The 21,713-nt window shown below is 41.8% G+C and overlaps 1 pseudogene; it reads right to left on the bottom strand.

The window, feature by feature from the left end:
- Positions 1-4,759: 4,759 nt before the first annotated feature.
- The window catches only part of LOC105528844, a 59,738-nt pseudogene continuing 42,784 nt past the window's right edge, over positions 4,760-21,713 (bottom strand).

The following is a 21,713-nucleotide window of genomic DNA, read 5'->3' on the forward strand; positions in this document are numbered from 1 at the left end:
GGCTTGAGCCCAGGAGGCGAAGGTTGCAGTGAGCCAGGATCGCACCATTGCTCTGCAGTCTGGGCAACAGAGTGAGAACCTGTCTCAAAAAACTAAATAAATAAAAACAAATTAAAAATCTACTTCGAAGTGTTCAAACAGTATGGTGACTCACGTTCACCCATATCCCCTACCCCATCCACCCTCAAATAAACATCTTTTTTGGAGCCCTCTGTCTTCTTGCACAGGTTTGGTCTGCTTCTCTGGACTACTGCTGCACCATTGCCCTGGGATTTTCCCCATCAGGAAATCCTAGGGATTCTTTCTCCTCCCTCTTGCAGGATTCCCTATTTCATGAATGCCTCTCTTCCCCTTTCTTTATTAATTGACTTATTTTGGTGAAGAACATCACCTAGCAGCTTTTCGTGAAACAGTACATGAAACTTAAATTTTTGAGACCTTATATAATATTTGAAGACATCTTTATTCTATCTACATTTAAACCATAGAGTATGAAATTCCAGTTTTGAGATAACTTCCCAGCATCCTGAAGGCATCACTCCATTGTCTTTAACCTTCTGGGGCTGCTGCTGTTGGGCAGTCCAGTGCTGCCCTGTCTTTCATGTCATAGGCATGCCTGAGGTGTCTACTAATTCTCAATTGATTATTCCTATTTAAAAGTGAGATTCTAAAACCTTTATTTGGAAGCTTTATGTGAATAGATGAGAACTTTTGACTTTTTCGTTTCCCTGTAGGGTGATCAGATGGGAAATGCTTTGTTGGAAAACTCCCAAAGGCCATTAATGCTGGTTCTTTTCCCTTGGGCTCATTCATTTCCCTAGAGAAAAATCCTCCGACTTCCTGCCTATTAACATTCCATGCACAAGATAGGGGAGAAGACTGGACATAGGGTGTCACCATTCAGTATGTGGACATTTACTTACACACTCATGTTCAGTTGCACCTGGTGTCCCACATTCACAGGGAGACTCAACCTCCAGTTTTCCGTGGGGGCAGGGTAGAGGCGATTGCTCAGCTGTGGACAAGAGGGGATCCTTAAATATAACTACTCCTTGTAATCATTTTTTTACCTCTGTTTTTAGAGGTACCTGGAACCTCCAATCCCGGTGCCTTTTTGGAGTTGTAGTGTGAATTGGTTTGCTTCTTCTTGGCTTCCTTGCCATTCCCACTGCCCGCTCTTGTGGTCTCAGGTTCTGCTCTGGCTACTGAGTCAAGTGCCATTGGTCTATCTGCTCTCTAGCTTCCAAAGTGATGTCCATATCACTCATCTGAGATCTTTTCTCCCATATTGTGGCATTATACTTGTTTCTTTCTTTCTGCAATTTTAGTAGGCAGTATGGGTGGGAAGAAAGACAAATATGTATGTTAAAGTTACCATGCTTAACCAGAAGTCTTTTCACAGGTTTCTATGCCGCCGTCGTGGTGGTGGTGGCGGTTGTTTTTGAGACAGGGCTGTCTCTGTCACCCTGGCTGGAGTGCAATGGCATGATTACGGCTCACTGCAACCTCTGTCTGCCGGGTTCAAACGATCCTGCAACCTCAGCCTTCTGAGCAGCTGGGGCTACAGGCGTGCACCACCACGCCCGGCTAATTTTTGGTTTTGTAGAGACGAGGTCTCACCATGTTTCCTCAAACTCCTGGACTCAAGTGATCTGCCCACTACAGCCTCCCAAAGTGCTGAGATTACGGGCATGAGCCACTGCTCCCAGCCTCTATGCTGTTTTTTATTTCATTTTTTGGTAACTTGCCAATTTATGTTCTTTCTCCACTGATAAGATTATTCCTCTTTCTTTACTGATATTTAGGAGCTCTGTACATATAAAGGTATGATTATTTTAAATCTATTGTTTTCGTTTCAATGAGTTTTTAAAGCATGTTCTGAATTTTCTGGTGGCCCAGAGTACTGGCAATAATTTTTATTGCCTGCATTTGCATTTGTGAAGTTTGAGAACTAAAGTCTAAATGATATCACGGCACACGCTATAAATGAAGAGTTTATAACATCTTGAATAAAGTGGCAGAAGAATTGAATCAGCCATGGCCTATGATAATATAAATATGCAGAATTCTAAAGATCCTATTCTCTGGCAGGCAGTACCATTTTCATATTTGAAAGTGGTTGTATGGAGTGTTCTGTGTCTGTATGCACCAAATAAAACAGTCTATTAGCAGGGAAGAATGCTTTTCTTCCCACTTCCAGAAATAATTGAATTAGATCATATTGAATGTATGTTTAAATAATGCTACAACGCTAATGTTATCCTCCAATGACCAAAACAGCTTTATAGAATTATTATTTGAAGACTGCTTCTTGGTAAAATTTTAATGATCAGTTCTAACTTTCCAGGAGTTATAAAGTAAAAGCTTAAAGTTTTTTATATTGTTTTATACAATGCACTTCTTTCTTGGCATTAGGGTTTTAAAAATCAAATTCAGAAACAGATGAAATACCAAAACAGTTCTAAGAAGAGCTCTTTCTGCTATGAAACCTGACATCAGTAACTGCAAACAACTAACAATACCTGTCACATTACATTCCAGTTGTTCATATCAATTTTATTAGTTTTGTAGTTTGGGGGTATTTAACTTTTAGATTTGTGTATTAGTCTGGGATCTCTAGAGAAACAGAACCAACAGGGCATGCGTGTGCTTGCGTGTGTGTGTGTGTGTTTGTGTGGGGAAAGAGATTTATTCTAAGAAATTGGCTCACACCAGCTGGGCGCAGTGGCTCATGCCTATAATCCCGGCACTTTGGGAAGCTGAGGCTGGAGGGAGGATCACTTGAGCCTAGGAGTTCAAGACCAGCCCGGGCAATATAGTGAGACGCTTGTGTCTGTTTTCAAAAAATTGTTATGTATTTAAAAAAAAGAAATTGACTCACATAATTATGGAGGTTGGCAAGTCCAAAATCTGCAGGGCAGGCCAACAAGCTGGAGACCCAGGGGAAAGCTGTCGTATAGTTCGAATCCAAATGCCCTCTCCTGACAGAATTCCTTCTTGCTGGGGAGAAAGCAGTCTTTTTCTATTAAGGCCTTCAACTGATTGCACGAGGCCCACCTGTATTATGGAGGGTATCTGCCTTGCTCAAAGTCCACTGACTCAAATGCATTAATTTCATCTAAAAGAAAACCTTCACAGTAACATTTAAGATAATGTTTGCCCAAATATCTGGGTACCATGGCCTAGCTAAGTTGACACATAAAATTAAACATCACAATTTGCTTTGGTTTTAAAGTTGTATAAGAGCCACAAGAATCAGAATTTCAAATCTTGCCTTAAACACATATTTGTGAAGTGTTGTAATAAAATATAATAAACACATAATTTTGAAGTGTTATAAAAACTTTAACAGCACTGGGTCGGTTGTGGGGGAGTAGAGGGGGTCTGTACTTTTTTTCTTTTAAAAGCATCTGAACTGTCCTCAGGCTGAAGAGCACTGTCTTCCAGAAATGAAAAGCTTGTTAAATATTTTCCCCCCAGAAAACTTAAAAGCAAAAGATGAATCCTGCCTCTGTCCATAAGACGGAGAGGGAACTTGCTGGCAGCTCCATCCAGGCCCTGGGCTTCAGAGTTTTAGAAGTGTGGCTCTGCTTATTTACACAATATATGATCTGCTTGTTTCTCTTAACATTTGGAATAAGGCTCTATGTCTTCCTTTGTAAAAGATGTTTTCCCTATTGGTTTGATTTCTATGAAATTGATTTCAGTGAAACATAATAAAGTTATTTACAATGATCACTGGAAATAACAGCTACAATATGGCCTGAAAAAGAACATTGTGAACCAGCATTAAGATGTGTTGAGGGTAATGGTGTATTACGAAGTTCACATGTATTTAGCAAAATATTTTATATGAAAGGATCCTTTTGCTTCTTTATCCTCAATTCCTGAGTAAAAAACACATCCCATGAATGTCATCTCATGCAGAAAAGAGAACTGAACTAACAGTTTCATTAGAATAGAAAAATCATCTGAGTAAAAATACCAGATGATTTATTAAGCAAACCCCTACCCACTGCCTTAAAACCCTAGGCTTGCTGTCATTTAGATTTCCTGTCAGGAATGCTCATATTTCAGCTATAAATAGAACATGGCAGCAGAGAGAGCAGCTTTTTAATGAGGTCATTCCAGAGTCTGCATGATTTATTTTCTTTGAGTCTTTGCCATTTTTTGCTTCAGATGTGGCCCCTTCGTGATGATGATGCAATGCGACAGAATCATACCAGACTTCCAGAACACTACCCTTGCCGCCCAAGTGTCTGCTCTGCCTCCTCCTTCCTCTCCCTCTCTGTCCTCCTTTGCACACTTGCTCTTCAGAGCCTCTTGCAAAGGGGCAGCAGCCAGAGGCTTCCATCATATGTTTAGAGACCACCGATTGGGTCTCACTTTTGGTCACTCTCCCATCGGACGCTAAATATGCCAACTGGAGCTTGGCTCATGTCTGGCTCTCCTAATGTTGTTTACCTTCTTTCCTGAACTTTATGATCGATGATAGGGGTGTGAGAAGTGTGGAATAATGGAGACAGACATAAGACTAATAAATTAAAAGCAACTGGGTGAACTGAGAGTTTTCCCATCTTCCTTACTAAACCTGACTCTATAATACTCCTACTAGCTTCTAAAAGAATAACAGAAATGGAAAAGACCATCTCTAGTCAATACCCCTTCACTCGATGTGATTTTCCAGATGCTGGGAAGGGCCCTCCAACCCCAGCTCCCCACTCTCCTGCCCCTGTCATTGGTGCATGATTATACTTACCTAGCGGACAGAAGCCTTTGTTCCCAGTGGTGACAGCTTTGGTGACTCTGGAGCCTTTAGGGTTCCCTGATTCTAGCAACACCCAGAAAGACACACCAACAGTCCTTCCCAATCTCCTTGTGATCTAAGTTAGAGCTCAGAGGAAGCACAGCTTCACAAGGTCCATCCTCCCCAGCGGCATTCCCAGGCCCTCCAGCCAGCCCACCCTCTGCCTTCATCCCAGGGTTGTTTGGTTCCTATTGGGGGTCTATGGGCGGGAGCACCACAGCTGCATTACCGAGCACATTCCTGCCTCCTGGTCTAGAGGCCTGAAAAAGGCTGGCTGTTTTCACAACTCATTTAGCAGGAGCACCTGACCTGACCTGAGCCCTCCTGGTGGAAAACCCAGCCGGGTCTTCTGTGAGGTGTTTTGGTCTGGACTTGTCGGCTGATGGACAGCTGGGTCCATCAGTATCCCTTTCCCGGCTGGGAACTACTTGAGGGTCCTCAGGACTGCACTTCTTTGTCTTTGTATCTCCAGTGCCTAGCACAGGAGGGGCACGTAATAAGTGCCCTATAAATATTTGCTGAGTTTAATTGAATCTTTATTTGAACACTGAGGAAAAAAGCAAGTGACACCGCATGGAACGATCCTTCAGGACGGGAAATTCATCTTCCTGTTCACTGATCCTCTCTTCTGTTCATGGAATTAGTCCTTCATTTAATTAACATGTATCAAGGGCCAACTAAGCCTAGGTTTCAGGCTTTCTGCTGTGTCTCAGGAAAGTAGAAGAGTAATAGGCAATCTCTGTGCTTGCTTAGTTCATAGCCAAGTAGGGAAGACAGCTAATAAGGCAGGATTTTAGTACAGTGTGATAAGAGTGCTGATAAAGGTGCATACGTCACAAAAGCACGAAGCTAGGCATCTAACCTCGCTGTCTGGAAGGGACATTGAGGCAGAGAGAACGGTGAGAACATCGGCATGGAGATGTGGGAGACATGAAGTTTTGTGCAAACAGCTCAGTGAGGCTCCAGTGTGGCCATCACAGGAGGATGATCATGGGAGAGACACAGAAGGAAGCAAGACAGGAGGAGCTAACGAGGCCCAAGCAAAGGGACCTTGCCTACATGCTAAGGAGGCTGGGTTCTGTCCCAGAGCACCGCAGGAAGTGATTAAGCTGGATAGTGACAGGATCAGATTTGCATTTACTGTAAAGTCAGGTGTAGTGGTTCACGCCTCTAATCCCAGCACTTTGGAAGGCCGAGGTGGGAGGATCGCTTGAGGCCAGGAGATCGAGGCCAGGAGTTCAAGGCCAGTCTGGGCAACATAAAGAGACCTCATCTCTGCAACAATAACAAAAAAGAAAGATGACTTTAAACACTAAAGACATTACTGCTTGTGCATAGAGGATGGTTGAACATAATTACCGTGAGATGGATAGTCTTCTCCATGGGGTCCTAGCTTCATGCTCTGGACAATTGAATGAAGGAGACAGCCCTTAGGAGAGAAAATAAAAGCTGAAAATGACCTGAGTTTTACTACAATTGGACATGTTACTCTATGACTCCACGCGGCTCCTGTCTACTTCCGCCAAAACGGCACCACCTTCCTGTTCCTAGGGAATTCCCCTAAGATAGAGGGTGGCAATGTTACTTCCTTCCATTTCGTTAGAGGCCTTGGGTCCATGAAGTGTGGTCCCCCTCCCTGCAACTTCCTGGGGAGGGCCTTTCTGAGGCAACTAGAAAATGAGACATTCTCTTCCTCTCCATTCAGTGCCAGAAGAGGAATGGGGGATTATAGGACTAATGGTCATGAACAGCGTGAAGAGGAGACAGACATGCTCCAGGGAGTGAGGGCGGTGTCTGCAGAGCATTCGGAGGCCCAACTCTCTGTTGTTCCAGGAAAATTAAGGTGGGAATCAGGGTATGTTTTGCCAACTCCAGCAGAGATCTTCCGCTCCAGATAGGACTCCCATTTGTGTCATCTGTGGCATGTCGCACCACCCTAATTCAAATATTATGACAAGGTAGCAACCAGACGCGTTGAAGGACTGTGAGGAAACAGGCACTGCTAGAGTATTTCCTGCATAAGAAATGATATTTTCATTTTTAAAATCTACATTTCCCCTCTTGGCAGTAGCCCAGCGACACAGACAAGGGCTGTAACAATGACTAATGTGCAGCTCTTAATGTACCTGCTAACTGCAAGTCAGGGCACTTTTACATCTGTATCGCAAATCTTGATGTTTCAGTAGGCAGTTACACGACAGCAGGCAATATATTTTTTTTTCCCCAGGGAATAAACTCCCCTGGAATAATATGGGAGGAGTCCTCGGCATGCCGATAGGTGTCAGCTGCTCCTGATGCAGGAGGGGACACCTTAGACCTGCCCAGTGGCCATCAAGCACCACTGGAGTTGAGCCTCCAGTGTCTGCTAATCTCAGCGTCATGAGCACCAGGGCTACCTCTGCTAGGTAGGGCCTGAAGTCTGTGGTCAGTTTGGGGAACTCAGGAGGACATCTGCCAGTGTCACAGTGTTGCTGTGTGGACCCCGCCGATCTTAGTGCAGACCCCTGTCAGTTTGCCAAGGCAACAACCATCCCACGTGTGACAAGTGGCTTCTTCTCTGTGCCACACTCTGTACTGGGGTTCCCTATCCCCAGCAAATTGATCTGCTTCCCAAGGTAGTAAGATTCTTCAGATTCACTCAAGAGCCATTTCCCAAAGTGACCCCACGGCCCAGGGGTGTGTGGCTTGGATGGGCCCTAGTACTAAGTTCTAGTTCTGTGCTTAGAGCCAAACCTTTTTGGTCCTCTGACCAGTTGAGGACCCTCTGTTTCATCGTCCAAGCCACCTAGGCCCTTGCTTGTTTTATTACAAAGTTGCCCCCTAGAGTTTGGATCCTGGTTCTGATTTTTTTTTTTTAATCACCCTTTTCCTTCATGCTGAGCCACCTTTCAGTAGCTCCAATGCCCTTTTCTGCTCCTTTGCCTGAGTCAAGACCTTGCCCAGGCCGTGAAATACACTTTTACAGTCTGGCAACTCAATGGGGAACCTCTGCTTCTGGAAAGATACTTTCCCCTATTCTTCCCACTAAGTGCAGCTCAAAACCCTGGACTTCGTATACACAGTAAACATAAGAAGGCTCTGAAAGGTGGAGAGAAGAGGCAGACGGGCCAGGGACCTTGGGACCCAAGTGTCATAAGCTGAATTCTGTCCCTCCAAAATTCATAAGCTAACATTTTCATCCCCAGTGACTGCACTTGAGGATAAAGTCTTCAAAAAGGTAAGGAAAAATGAGGTCATTTAGAGTGGGCCCTGTTGTGCTGGACCCCTAATGACTTCAATAGAAATGGTGTCATGTTTGAGAGGCTGAAGAAGAGACCCGGAGACAGTGCATGAGACATAGGGTTTATCGAGGGGACTTACATACAGGGTCGCCCAGTGGCGATGGGCTGGACAGGCAAACTGCGACCGCCTGTCAAAAGCATGTGGTTTTACAGCATTGTTACTTAGCACCCTCTCCCGGCAACCTCCACCTGGCAACCTTCATTCAACCCAAGACGAAGCCTACATTCGATGGCATGGGTCAGGGATTCCAATGCTCATCACAGATAAGGAATGAATCTCCAGGTTGGCCACTCCAAGTTATTGCTGTCAGGTGCATCTGCCATATAGGCCCTAATCCAATATGACGTGTGTCCTTTTAAGAAGAGGCGATTAGGACACAGACAAATACAGAGGGAAGACCACGTGAAGACACTGGGACAAGACAGCCATCTGCAAGCCAAGGAGAGGGGCCTCAAAAGAAGCCAATCTTGCTGACACCTTGATCCCAGACTTCCAGCCTTCAGAACTGTGAGATAATACATTTGTGTTGTTTAAGTCAACCAGTCTGTTGTACTTGTTATGATAGCCCCAGACAACTGATACACCAAGGAATTACACAGTGGTGAGTTTCTTTAGCCTTACGTATTCCAGACATGGAGTTCAAGAAGCCAGCAACCCGAAAACACCAACAGGTTTAGACCAAAAAACAAGCCCCCAACAAAAGCCCACTTACCTAGCCAAAAGACAAGGAAAGGGTCAGCCTAGCAATGCAGAGACATTTTAGATAATAACAGCTCCACTCCGGACAAACATTATAGAGAAAACCGTGGCCTCACCCGTATCCATGCCTGCAAAAGCCAAGCAGGGAGCCTAGACTTCCAGACTCATCAGGCTGTAATGAGGTGTTCCTAGTTCTCTCACTGGGTTTGTGTCTGAGAAGGCTGAGTCGGGAGCAGGAACTTTCATTCCTGTAGGGTGGTAAAGAGCCTCTCTCCCCTGGTGTCTCTGAAGGCCACATAGGGAGGTGCAATGAGACACACCTAACACTCTCAGCCAGGGACGTATTAGTGGAGGCCTAGCGAGGTTTGAAACACCCATCCCTGCCCAGGAGAATGAGGAGCCTCCTCCCTCAGTTATCACCAGAGTCCAACTGGGAAACCTGGTCTTCTCCTCCCGCCAGGCGCTCCCCCTTATTCCTGCCAGAGCAGTGTCAAAGGGAGCCAGCTGAATTAGCCCACCAAATTGTATTAGCCAATGTAATATGTAGCCAACTAAATATTTACTACAAAAATCTTACTCAGAATCTCATAATATAATACAAAAATGTCCAGATTTTAATAGGAAATGACTCAGCATATCAAAAACAGGAAGATCTCAAGTCAAATGACAAAAGGCATCAGTGGATGCCAGCACCAAGGTGACAGAGACGTCAGAATTATCTGGAAAAAAATATTTTTAAAATTTTATGTTATTTATCTATTTGTTTTTATAAACAGAAACAGGGTCTCACTATTTTGATCAGGCCGGTCTCAGATTCCTGACCTCAAGTGATCCTCCTGCTTCAGCCTCCCAAAATGCTGGGGTTACAAGCTGGAGCCACTGCACTGGACCAGACAAAGATTTTCTAAAGCAGCCATCATAAACATGCTTCAGTGAGCAATTACAAACAGGCTTGAAACAAATGAAAAATAGACACTGCAAAGAATAGAATGTTTCAGCAAAGGAATAGAAGATACAAAGAAGGACCAAATGGAAATTTTAGAAGTGAAAAATGCAATAACCACTATATAATGTATAAAAACACAGTGGATGAACTCACTAGCAGAACAGAGGGGACAGAAGAGAGGATCAGTGAACAGGAAGATAGAAACATAGACATTATGAAATCTAAACCACTGGAAAAAGTGAACAGAGCTTCAGGGACCTGCAGGACCCTAACAAAAGATGTAACATTCGTGACATTGGAATCCCAGAAGAAGAGGGGAAAAATGTTGAGGCTGAAAAAGTACTAGAAGAAATAATGGCTGAAAACATCCCAACTTGGGAAAAGACATCAACCTATAGAATCAAGAGGCTAATCTAACTCCAAACAGGATAAACCTAAAGTAATACACACGTAGGCTCATTGTAGCCAAACTGCTGAAAACTAAAGACAAAGAAAAGTCTTGGAAGCAGCATGAAAAAAATGCCTTACCTGAAGGAAAAAATAACTCCAATGACAGAGGATTTCTCATCAGAAACCGTGGAGTGAAGGAAGTGGCACAACATCTTTTAAGTACTGAAAGAAAAAAACTGTCAAGCTAGAATCCTGTAAACAGTGAAAACATTTTTCAAGAACAAAGGAAAAATCAAGACATCCTTAGACAATGGAAAACTAAGAAAACTGGTCACCAGGAGACCTACCTTAAACAAATGACTAAAAGAAATTTTACCTAAACAGAAGGGGGAAAAAAAAAAGGAATCTAGGGACATCAAGACAGAAGACAGGATATAGTAAGCAAAAATGCCAGTAAATATGATATACTTTCCTTCTTCTTTTGATTTTCTATATTATGTTCGACAGTCGAAGCAAAAATTATAACACTCTTTGATGTGGTTCTAAATGTATGTATAGCAAATATTTAAAACAATTATAATAGGGCATATAAAGGGATGTAAATTTAGGTCAAGTTTCTGTCCTTCACAGGTAACTTACTCAACTTGATAAAGAACATCTACCAAAATATCCTGTAACTATACTTAATGGCAAAAGACTGAAGGTTTTCCCAAAAAGACTAGGAACAAAGCAATGATGTCCGCTCTCACCACTCCTATTCAATGTAATGCTGAAAGTTCCAGCCAGTGGAATAAGGCTAGAAAAAGAAATAAAAATATATGGGCTGGAAAGGAAGAAATAAAATCGTCCCTACTTGCAGATGACAGGATTGCCTATATAAAAAATATGAAAGAATCTACATAAAAGCTCCTATCACTAATAAGTGATTTCAGCAAGGTCACAGGATACAAGGTAAAAATACAAAAGCCAAATGCTTTTCTATATACTAGCAATTAACACATGGTCATCAAAATTAAAAATATAATACTATTTACAATCACTCAAAATAAAATGAAATATTTAGCTGTGAATCTAACAAAATATATATAGTGCCTGTATGCTGAAAACTACCAAACACCAATGAAAAAAATAGAAGAATATCTAAATAAATGGCGAGGCACATCATGTTCATAATTGGAAGATGCAACATTGTAAAGGTGTCAATTCTCCCCAAAATGATATGCTGTTTTAATACAACTCCTATCAAAATCCCAGCAAGATTTTTGTAGATATAGGCAGATTATTCTACACTTTATATGGAGAGGCAAAGGAACTAGAATAACTAAAACAATCTTGAAAAAATCTGACGAATCAGTCTACCCATTTTCATGACTTACAGTACTGCCACAGTAATCATGACTGTGTGGTATTGGCAGAGGCAGAAACACGTAGATCAACAGAACAGGCAGAGAACCCAGAAATAGATCCATACAAATTTACCCAAATAATTTTTGGCAAAGCAATTCAATGGGGGAAAGATCACTTTTTCAATAAATGGTGCTTGCGTAATTGGACATCCGCAGATAAAAAAAAAACAAAAAACAAAAAACAAAAATCACCACAACCTAAATTTCAGACCTCGTACAAAATTAACTCAAAATAGATTACAGACTTAAATGTAAAATGGAAATCTGTAAAAAGTTAAGATTAAAAGAAATAGGAGAAAATCTTAGAGGTAGGCAAAGAGTTCTTAGACTTGACAACAAAGCATGATACATAAAATTTAAAATTGATAAAAAGGACTTTATCTAAATGAAAGACTTTTGCTCTAAGAAAGACATTTAGAAGGATGAAAAGGCAGCCTACAAACTAAGGGAAAATATTTGCAGACCACATATGTGAAAAGAACTAATAAGTAGCACATGTAAAGAACACTCTGGGGACCAAGGCGGGAGGATGGCTCGAACCCAGGAGTTTGAAACTGCGGATAGCAATGATGGCACCACACTGCACTCCAGCCTGGGCAACAGAGCAAGATCTTGGGAGGGAAAAAAAACCCCTCTCAGAACTCAACAGTAAAATTCGAACAATCCAATTGGCAAAAGGCATGAAGAAATATTTCACCGAAGACAAAATACAGATGGCAAATAAGCACTTGAAAAGATGTTTGGCTGAGCACGGTGGCTCACGCCTGTAATCCCAGCACTTTGGGAGGCTGAGGCGGGCAGATCACTTCAGGTCAGGAGTTCAAGACCAGCCTGGCCAACATGGTGAAACCCCATCTGTACTAATAATACAAAAATTAGCCAGGCATGGTAGCAGGTGCCTGTAATCCCAGCTACTCAGGAGGCTGAGGCAGAAGAATCCCTTGAACCCAGGAGGCAGAGGTTGCAGTGAGCTGAGATCGCGCCACTGCACTCCAGCCTGGGTGACAGAGCGAGACTTTGTCTCAAAAAAACAAAAAAAGAAAAAGATAAAAGAAAAGATGTTCAACATTATTAACCATTAGAGAAATACAAATTTTAAAACACGCGTATTAGAATAACTAAAATAAAAAGAAAGTCTTTATTATTTTTAAACGGGGCAAATAAAGGGAGGTAAAAGTAGGTAAGGTTTCTATACAAGGGTAACTTAACTTGATAAAGAACATCTACAAAAAAACCCCTATACCTAACAGTATACTTCATGGTAAGAGACTGAAGGTTTTCCCAAAAAGATCAGGAACAAAGCAAGGATGTCCATTTTTACCACTCTTATTCAACATAGTGCTGGAAAAATATAGTTGTTGCTATTTTTTATTTTAGTCATTCTGGTAGGTGTGTTTTAAAATTTTTCCAATTATTATTGAATGCTGAGGAGAATGAAGAAAAACTGGATCAAGATCTAGAAGGTTTCCCTTACCACAATTTAAATTGTTGGTGGGATTGTAAAGTGATATGGTCACTCTGAAAAACATTTTGGTAGTTCTAAAAAATATTAAGCCTGCCACTACCATTTATTCCTTGGCCTTTACCTTACAGAAATGAAAAGTATGTTCACATAGAAACCTGTACATGAATGTTTATAGAAATTTTATTCATTATATCCTAATATTGGAAATAATCCAGATGCTCTTCAGCGGGAATATGGTTAAACAAACCATGGTACAGCCATACCGTGGAATACTACTTAACAGTAAAAAGATACAAACCTTAATTCAGGCAACAACCTGGATGAAGCTCCAGGGAATTATGCTGAGTGAAAAAAGTGTGTGATTTATATAATATTATTATTATTATTATTATTATTATTATTATTAGTTTTTGACAGAGTAGTGCTCTGTTACCCAGGCTGAAGTGTAGTGGCACAATCTCAGCTCACTGCAACCTCCACCTCCCGGGTTCAAGCAATTTTGGTGCCTCAGCCTCCCAAGTAGATGGATTATAGGTGCACACCACCATAACAAGCTATTTTTTTTTTCTTTCTTTTTTTCTTTTTTTATTTTTTTTAGTAGAGATAGGAATTTGCCATGTTGGCCAGGCTGATCTTGAACTCCTGGCCTCAAGTGATCCACCCACCTCAGCTTCCCAAAGTGCTATATTCCTGTCTCTTATACACATCTAGATGTGTATAAGAGACAGGCTTTATACGGTATGGTCAGTTCAGTGTTTCCTCCTGTTCCTCTCAGAAGCCAAACAAAAATAACAAAGAGAACAAGGAACAGACATGCCAACACCATCCTTGACAAAACTAGGAAAAAGTAGAAACCCCAAATCACGCAACAGTAGGAAGGGTGGTCTAACAGTGAAGGTCAAGTTGAAGTGCAAGCAGATGCAGAAGATGCAGATTTTTAAGAGGAAACCTGCAAAGGCCAAAGTGAAACAGTGGATGCAGACTGATGGTAAGGAAAAAAAAAAACAAAACTCCTGTGGACTCAGTTTGCTTCCAAAGCAAAGTAGAAGAAGTAGAAGCTGAATAAGTCATTGTACAGACAACCTGCGCCTTTAGGGAGCATTTTGTCAATGTGGCAGGATGGAGGAGAAAGACTGCATTGTGAGTCACCCTCAGTAACTCTCTCAGTTGCTGAAGGAAAAGTAATCATTAAAGAAATCATCCACATACACAATCTTGTACGATGAAAAAAATTATTCTGACTGTAGCAGACGAGAGAGTTTCCTCCTGCAAGTGATGAGTCCAGAAAAGACTCACTTCATTCAAAGATGAGTATTCAAAATGGAAAACCCCTCCCTGGGACTTATATTTTCTCCTTTTTCACTATAAGAAAAGGAAGAGGGGAAAGTTAAATGAAAGCAAGTAGCAAACAGAACAAAACAAAAGCCTCTTTAGGGCTTCTGCTGATAGCAGTGGTGATGTGGTTTGGATGTGTGTTTCCTCCAAATCCCTTGCTGAAATGTAATCCCAGGGTTGAAGGTGAGGACAGGTGTTGAGGCCGTGGGGGTCAGTCTCTCAGGTTTGGTGCTGTCCTTGTGATAGGGAGTGAGTTCTTGCTCTGAGATCTGCTTGTTTAGAACAGCATGACGCCTCCTCTCCCCTCCCTTGCTCCTGCTCTTGCCTTGTGACTGCCTGCTCTCTCTGCCTTGCACCGTGATTGGAAGCTTCCTGAGGTCATCACCAGAAGCAGGTGCTGGAGTCATGCTTGTGTAACCTACAGACCCTTGAGTCAGTTAAACCTCTTTTCTTTATACATTACCTGGTCTCAGGTATTTCTTCTTATTATTATTATTGTTATTTAGTTTTAATTTCATAATCATAAACTGAACTTTGCAGTCCAGCTAGGCATGGAAGGGAACCCATGGAACCCAAAGGGAACTGCAGTGAGAACACAAAGATGATAGAATACTGTGAGCAAATGGGGTGCAGGGTGCTCCCCTGAGCTACAGAAGGAATGATCTAGTGGTTAAGATAAAACACAAGTCAAACTTATTAGTGTTGTCCACAGTCAGCAATAGTGACCTCCTTGCTGGTCTTGCCATTCCTGGACCCAAAGCACTCCATGGCCTCCACAATATTCAGTTTCTTCTCTCACCTTGCCAGAGACCACATGCTTGCCATCTAGCCACTCAGTGTTGGCAGTGCAGATGAAAAACTGGGAATCATTTGTGTTGAGTCCAGCATCTGCTGTGGACAAGATGCCAGGACCTGTAGGCTTCAGGGTGAAGTTCTCATCATGAAATTTCTCTCCACAGACGGACTTGCCACCAGTGTCATTATGGCATGTGAAGTCACCACCCTGCCACATAAGCCCTGGAATAATTCTGTGAAAGCAGGAATCCTTAAAACTATATCTTTTCTCTCAATTGCTCAGAGCTCAAAAAGTTTCTGCTATCTTTGGAAACTTCTCTGCAAACAGATCAAAGGAGACGCAGCCCAAGGGCTTGCCATCATGGTGATGTCGAAGAACACGGTGGGGTTGACCATGGCTGGTATTATGGGGCTCCTGGCCACAGCAGCATCTGCAAAGCCAAGTATTTCTTTATAGAAGCACAAGTATGGTCCACTACAAGTAGCATGAAGTTTTTCAGCAAACCTCCAACAAAAACTTTTTAAATAAAAACTGTAAAAAAAATTTTTAAACCATCTGAAGGCACTGGAGAATGACCCAAACGGATAGAAACTGCAGGATAATTTACTCTTGAGAGATGATTATAGGAGTAAGAATTGCAAGTTTATGCTATATTTTCCCTGCAAATGTTTTCCATCCCCAACCCCAAATCATGCTGCAGAAAATCACAGCCTTTCTAGTTAAAGGTGTCAGAAAAACAGAGGGTAGGGTTGGCAAAACAGGAGGAGATTTAGGAGTGAAATCCTGAAATCAGGAGAGTTCCAGAAGAAGTGAGCCCCAAAATATGAGTATAAATTCTGCCCAAACCTTTTGCTGACTGCTAAACTATGCATACGTAAGAGAGAGCCCAAGAGACTTAAAGAACTAGCAGGCAGATGTGAGAGAGAAAAGTGTTCTTGAACGCCTACATCAGGTGAGATATGCAAATGTGTCGCTCTTTTAACTGCGTGTTCCCAGCCATGCACAGCTCAGGAGGCATAAAGCTGAAGCCATAATGGCCTGCGGTGCCAGAAAACAGAGCTGGGGCTGGAGATCAGCTGGAAGCAAGGAAACCTCAGAGAGAATAAGTCCCAATATTTCAGTGTAAACTCCTCTCAAACTTTTGACTCACTGTTTAACTGCACAGATGGAACACATGTTCAGAGACAAGGCTATAAACGCAGCAGCTGGAAGAGAAAAGAAAACTGGGCAGAGATGTCAGCTGCTGCACTCTACAAGGGAGACAGTGTTTACAATCAGAATTTAGGCAAGCAAGTTAATAGCTTAATAGAAAAAAGTTCAATAATCTTCAGAAGAATATAACACATTACAGAGTCATTGCAACATGTCACCTACAATATCAAGTTTTGAACCAAAAAATTGCCAGACATACAAAGAAACAAGAAAGGGTGGTCCATATTCAGGATACATGGAAGTTTATGGAACCTTACTGAAAGTGAACTCAGATGTTAGGTTTAGCTGAAAACGATTTTAAAGCAGCTATTATAATCATGCTCAGAGAATTAAAAGAAGCATGGTGTTGATGAGCGAACAAATAGCAAATCTCAACAGAGAAATTAAAATTATAAAAAAGAAACAAATAAAAACTCCAGAGCTGAGAAGTACAACTGAAAGAAAAAAGAAATTTACTAGATAGGCTCAACAGCAGATGGGAGATGGCAGAATAAAGAATCAGTAAACTTGGAAGAAGATAAGCAGAAATTATCCAACCTGAAGAACAAAAAGAAAAACAAGTGAAGAAAAACAAGCGGACCCTCAGAGGCTTATAGAACAATATCAAGCAGTCCAACATAAGGCTTAACTGAAGGAGGAGGAGGAGAAGGAGGAGGAAGAGGAGGAGAGAGACAGAAAGAGAGAGAGAGAGAATAGTCTTCATATTTCTTTATTTATCAAAAAAAAAGACAGAAAACTCCCGATATCTGGTAAATGTGAGTATATCTGGTAAAGCCCCAAAAACCCTACGCTGGAGACATTCAAAGAAAATCACACCCTGGTACAGAACATTCACTCACACTGCAGAATGCCAATGATAAAGAGAAAATCTTGAAAACTGTGAGAAAAATAAGATATTACATACAAGATAATTAACTTATAATTTCAGCTCTGACAAGAGAAGGGCTTGGAAGTCATTACTCCCATCCTTAGAACAAGAAAAAGCCAAACAAACCATCAGTTCGTGACCTTTCTTGGACACATCAGAGAACTAAGTTTGCAGAGCAAACTGCCACCCCCAAATCTGGAGAGACGGGCAAGCCCAGAGAGTCACAAGGACACCTGCTCACCCGGAGCAGAAGCCGATGAAGGCATCAACTCTTAGGAACGTGTCCATGATGATTTTGACAAATTGCTGCAGTGAACTAGCATGAAAGTAACAAACTCCCGAGGCCTGCAGTATTGAGGTGGAGACCTATGTTTTCATGGGTTTCACCTCCAGAAACCCCACCAGGTTCTCATGGTGAAGAGCCAGGAAAGATCCCTTCATGTCTCTGGCAGGAGTAGAAGAAGAGGCCAAGCATGGTGGCTCACGCCTGTAATCCCAGCACTTTGGGAGGCCGAGGTGGGTGAATCACCTGAGGTCAGGAGTTCGAGGAGTAGAAGAAGAACGAACATTGTGAGATATGCCCAGAAGGTTTTTCACGACAAAGAAAAACACTCTATAATAAAGGTGGTTGCTCTCGAGTTTGTAATATCCATTTTTAACTAATCTAAATTCACCTTCAAATAGCACTATACTGCTTTTGTGTATTACATGTACCGTATAGTGGGATTACCTTATAATTGAGATGATTTTTCTTATTTGTATATAAATAAATCTCAATTCCCAGATGGAGAAAATTATTTTCCAGGAAAATAAAAATTTACAAAACTGACTTTAGGAGAGACAAAAATCTAAATGGATCAATTACTATAGAAGAAATAGAGGAATTTGTCTAAGAGTTGCTTCCTAACTATCACTGAACTTTTACTCTAGCCCCCAAAAGAATCAGGCTCCAAGTTTTCACAGGGGAATTGCACCAAACTTCTCAGGAACAGATGGCTACAATGCACTTTCAAATGTTCCAGTGCATAGAAAAGGAAAAAAATCTTTTAAACTCTTTATACAAAGTTAGAAAATCAGTCCTAACAATGGTAGCCCCCAAATGAAAACTACAGACCAAATTTACTTATAAATAATTGATGCAATAAATAAAACATTAACAAACAGAATCTAGCAAAAGTCAAAAGGATAATCTTTTAACCAAGGGGATTTTATTTTGAGAATACAAGAAGAGGTCAATAAAGAAATTCACTATTAAAGCAATTCCCAAGAAAGAAAAATAGTATGATTATCTTCAAAACAATTCATTGGATAAGCATCCATTCTTGATAACTATTCTGAATAGATGAGTAATAACAAGGCAATTCCTTAGAGTGATTAAAAACTGTATCTACCTCACCCAGTTTACCACAATGTTTATGAAATCCCCTCCTGAAGAAAGTCCCATTTAAGTCAGGAATAAGACAAAAATGTCCATTACCATCATTTCGATTTAAAGATGTTTGGAGGCACTAAACAAGGCCGAGAGACTAGCAGGGGAAAAAAGAGGCATAAAAATGAGAAAGGAGAAGGCAAAATCATCATCATTATTTGCAAATTTTATTGTATATCTAGGAAACCTCAAAAAATCATCTAAAAATTAGTTCAACCACATAAGTGAGTAAGGTCAGTACCAAACTGCAAAAATAAATCAGCAGGCCTGGTGGCACACAACTATAGTCCCTCCTTCTGGGGAAGCTGGGGCAGGAGGGTCGCTCGAGCCCAGGAGTACCAGGCCAGCCTGGACAACATATCAAGACCCCATCTACTTAAATTAGATAAATTTAACTTAAATAAATCAACAGTTTTCAAATGTACAAACAATATCCACTTAGAATATACAATGGAAGGGAAGACCACATTTACAGTAGCAAGAAAAGATGAGCTTACTAGAAACGAGCTTCATAGGAAATGTACAAGCATTATAGAAAACATAAAAATACCATTGAGGGCCCCTCAAAGAAGACTTGAACCTAGGGAAAGGTAAGATTAGTTCTTGAAGAGGAAATCAACCTCATAAAAATGTCAATTATCCTAAGTTAATTTACATATTTACTGTGACCTGAGTAAAAACACCAACATGAGTTTTTTTCTTGAACTAGATAAGGCCAAGTGTTGTCATATGGAAAAACAAACAGGTGTGAAAAGCCAGCTGAAGTCTGAAAAAAAAAAATGAGGATAGGAGAATCAGTCCCATAAATATCAAACATATTTAAAAACTATGGATTTAGGACAGTGTGGCAATGGGACATGAGTAAACCCATCTTGATGACTATGTGAATATGCTTCTCTTCTGTTCTTCCCCACTTGAGACAATAAAGCACCGCCATCCACCCAATTACGGTATCTTTTACACATCCCTTTTCTTCAAAAATAAAGCATCTCCATCCACCCAATTGTTCATTTCAGAAACATATGGCATCTTTGACACACCCCTTTTCTTCACCATTTATTATACATTTCATTACTAAATTGTGCAAATTCTACCTGCAAAATACCTCTAAATATCGCCCGTATCTTTCCAAATCACTTGCAACCATCATAGTCTGGTCAGTATCCCTGCTCACCTCTGTAGAAGCCTCTCGTCTTCCCCTCCTTCCACTTCCCAGCCATTCTCTACACGGTGAGAGATGGTTTTAAAAGATAGATCTGATCACATCACTGTCCTACTTCCAACCCTTCCCTGGCACTTAAGACAAAATCTAAAAGAGCTCAGAGAGCCCTAAAGCCTTTGACTTTCTTTCCTTCCACCAAAGCCTCCTCGCTGGCATAGCCCCCCTTGCTCCTGTGCTGTGGCAAGTCTCTTTTCCCTCCTTCAGTTTGTTGAGCCCTTCCCCCTCCAGGCCTTCACAATGGGATTCCTTCACTGGGAACGTTCTTCACACGGTTAACACTTGATCCTTCTTTCCTTCCTTCTTTCCTTCCTTCCTTCCTTCCTTCCTTTCCTTCTTCCTTCCTTCCTTCCTTCCCTCCCTCCCTCCCTCTTTCCTTCCTTCCTTCCTTTCTTTTATCTGAGATGGACTCTTACTCTGTCTCCCACACTGCAGTGCAGTGGTGCGATCTCAGCCAGCTCACTGCAACCTCCTCCTCTCAGGTTCAAGCGATTCTCCTGTCTCAGCCTCCCGAGTAGCTGGGATTACAGGCATGCACCACCACAACCGGCTAATTTTTATATTTTTAGTAGAGATGGGGTTTTGCCATGTTGGCCAGGCTGGTCTCGAACTCCTGACTCCAGGTGATCCACCCGCCTCAGCCTCCCAAAGTGCTGAGATTACAGGCTTGAGCCACCACACCAGGCCCATTGTTTTCTTTTTAAACAAACTTTTAGTTTTGAGGTGATGCTAGATTCACCTGCGGTCGCAAGAAGAAACATGGAGAGTTCTCTTGCACCCTTTCCCCAGCTCCTCCCAGTGATAACACCTTGCGTAGCTACAACACAGTGTGACAACCGCAAATTGGTATGTATGCAATTCATGACATTCAGGTTCCAACAACTTTACACGTGCTGGGTGTGTGCGTGTGTGTGGATTTAGTTTTATGTAATTTTATCATACAAATAGATTCATGTGACCACCATCATGGTCAAGCTACAAGGCAGGAATCCAGCACCAGCATCCCTCAGTCTACCCTATTACAGCCACCAGCACCTCCCTACTCCCTCCCTCAGCGTTTTAAAAATGAATCTTAAACATCATTTACTCAAAAAAAAAAAATCTTCCTTGATCATCTAAGCTACATTTTCCTGTCACCGTAATGCCCCCAATTTCTTCTTTATGTCTTCTTACCACAATTTTGAGTTAGGAGTAATGGGTTTAATGCCCTTGAAATGTCTCTCGATTTAGGCTTTCTCATTGGTAAGCAGTTTTTCTATCCTTGCTGCCCTTGACTCTGTGTCCAATGAAAGGGAGAGGGCAGGCACTACTTGAAAACAAGGAGGGGACAGGGATGGTGGCTCACACCTGTAATCCCAGCACTTTGGAAAGCCAAAGTGGGAGGATCACTTGAGCCCAGAAGTTCAAGACCAGCCTGGGCAAACACAGGCAGATCTCATCTCTACAAGAAATTTAAAATATTAGCCAATCATGGTGGCACGTGTCTGTGGTCCCCACTACTTGGGAGGCTGAGGTAGGAGGATTGCCTGAGCCTGAGAGGTTGGGGCTGCAGAGAGCCATGATAATGCCACTGCACTCCAGCCTGGGCAACAGAGCAAGACCCATTCTCAAAATTAGTTAATTAATTAAAAATAAACAAATAAATAAAAGGAGGAGACTATAACGTAGAATTGTCTTGACCCGATAGAAAGGAAAAGGTGAAAAATCAGTGTTTACACTTCAGTGTCTGTGGGAGGAAGAGGAGGACAGAGGAGAGAGAAGCTTGCAGAGATGCCTGTGTTGGGGCCTCCTGTTCTGGGCTGAGTCAAAGAGTGGAGAAGAAGGTGACACAGAAGGAAGTAGACAGCACACAGAAGCTT

The sequence above is a fragment of the Mandrillus leucophaeus genome, unplaced genomic scaffold, assembly GCF_000951045.1.
Source record: "Mandrillus leucophaeus isolate KB7577 unplaced genomic scaffold, Mleu.le_1.0 Scaffold1186, whole genome shotgun sequence".
Lineage (NCBI taxonomy): Eukaryota > Metazoa > Chordata > Mammalia > Primates > Cercopithecidae > Mandrillus > Mandrillus leucophaeus.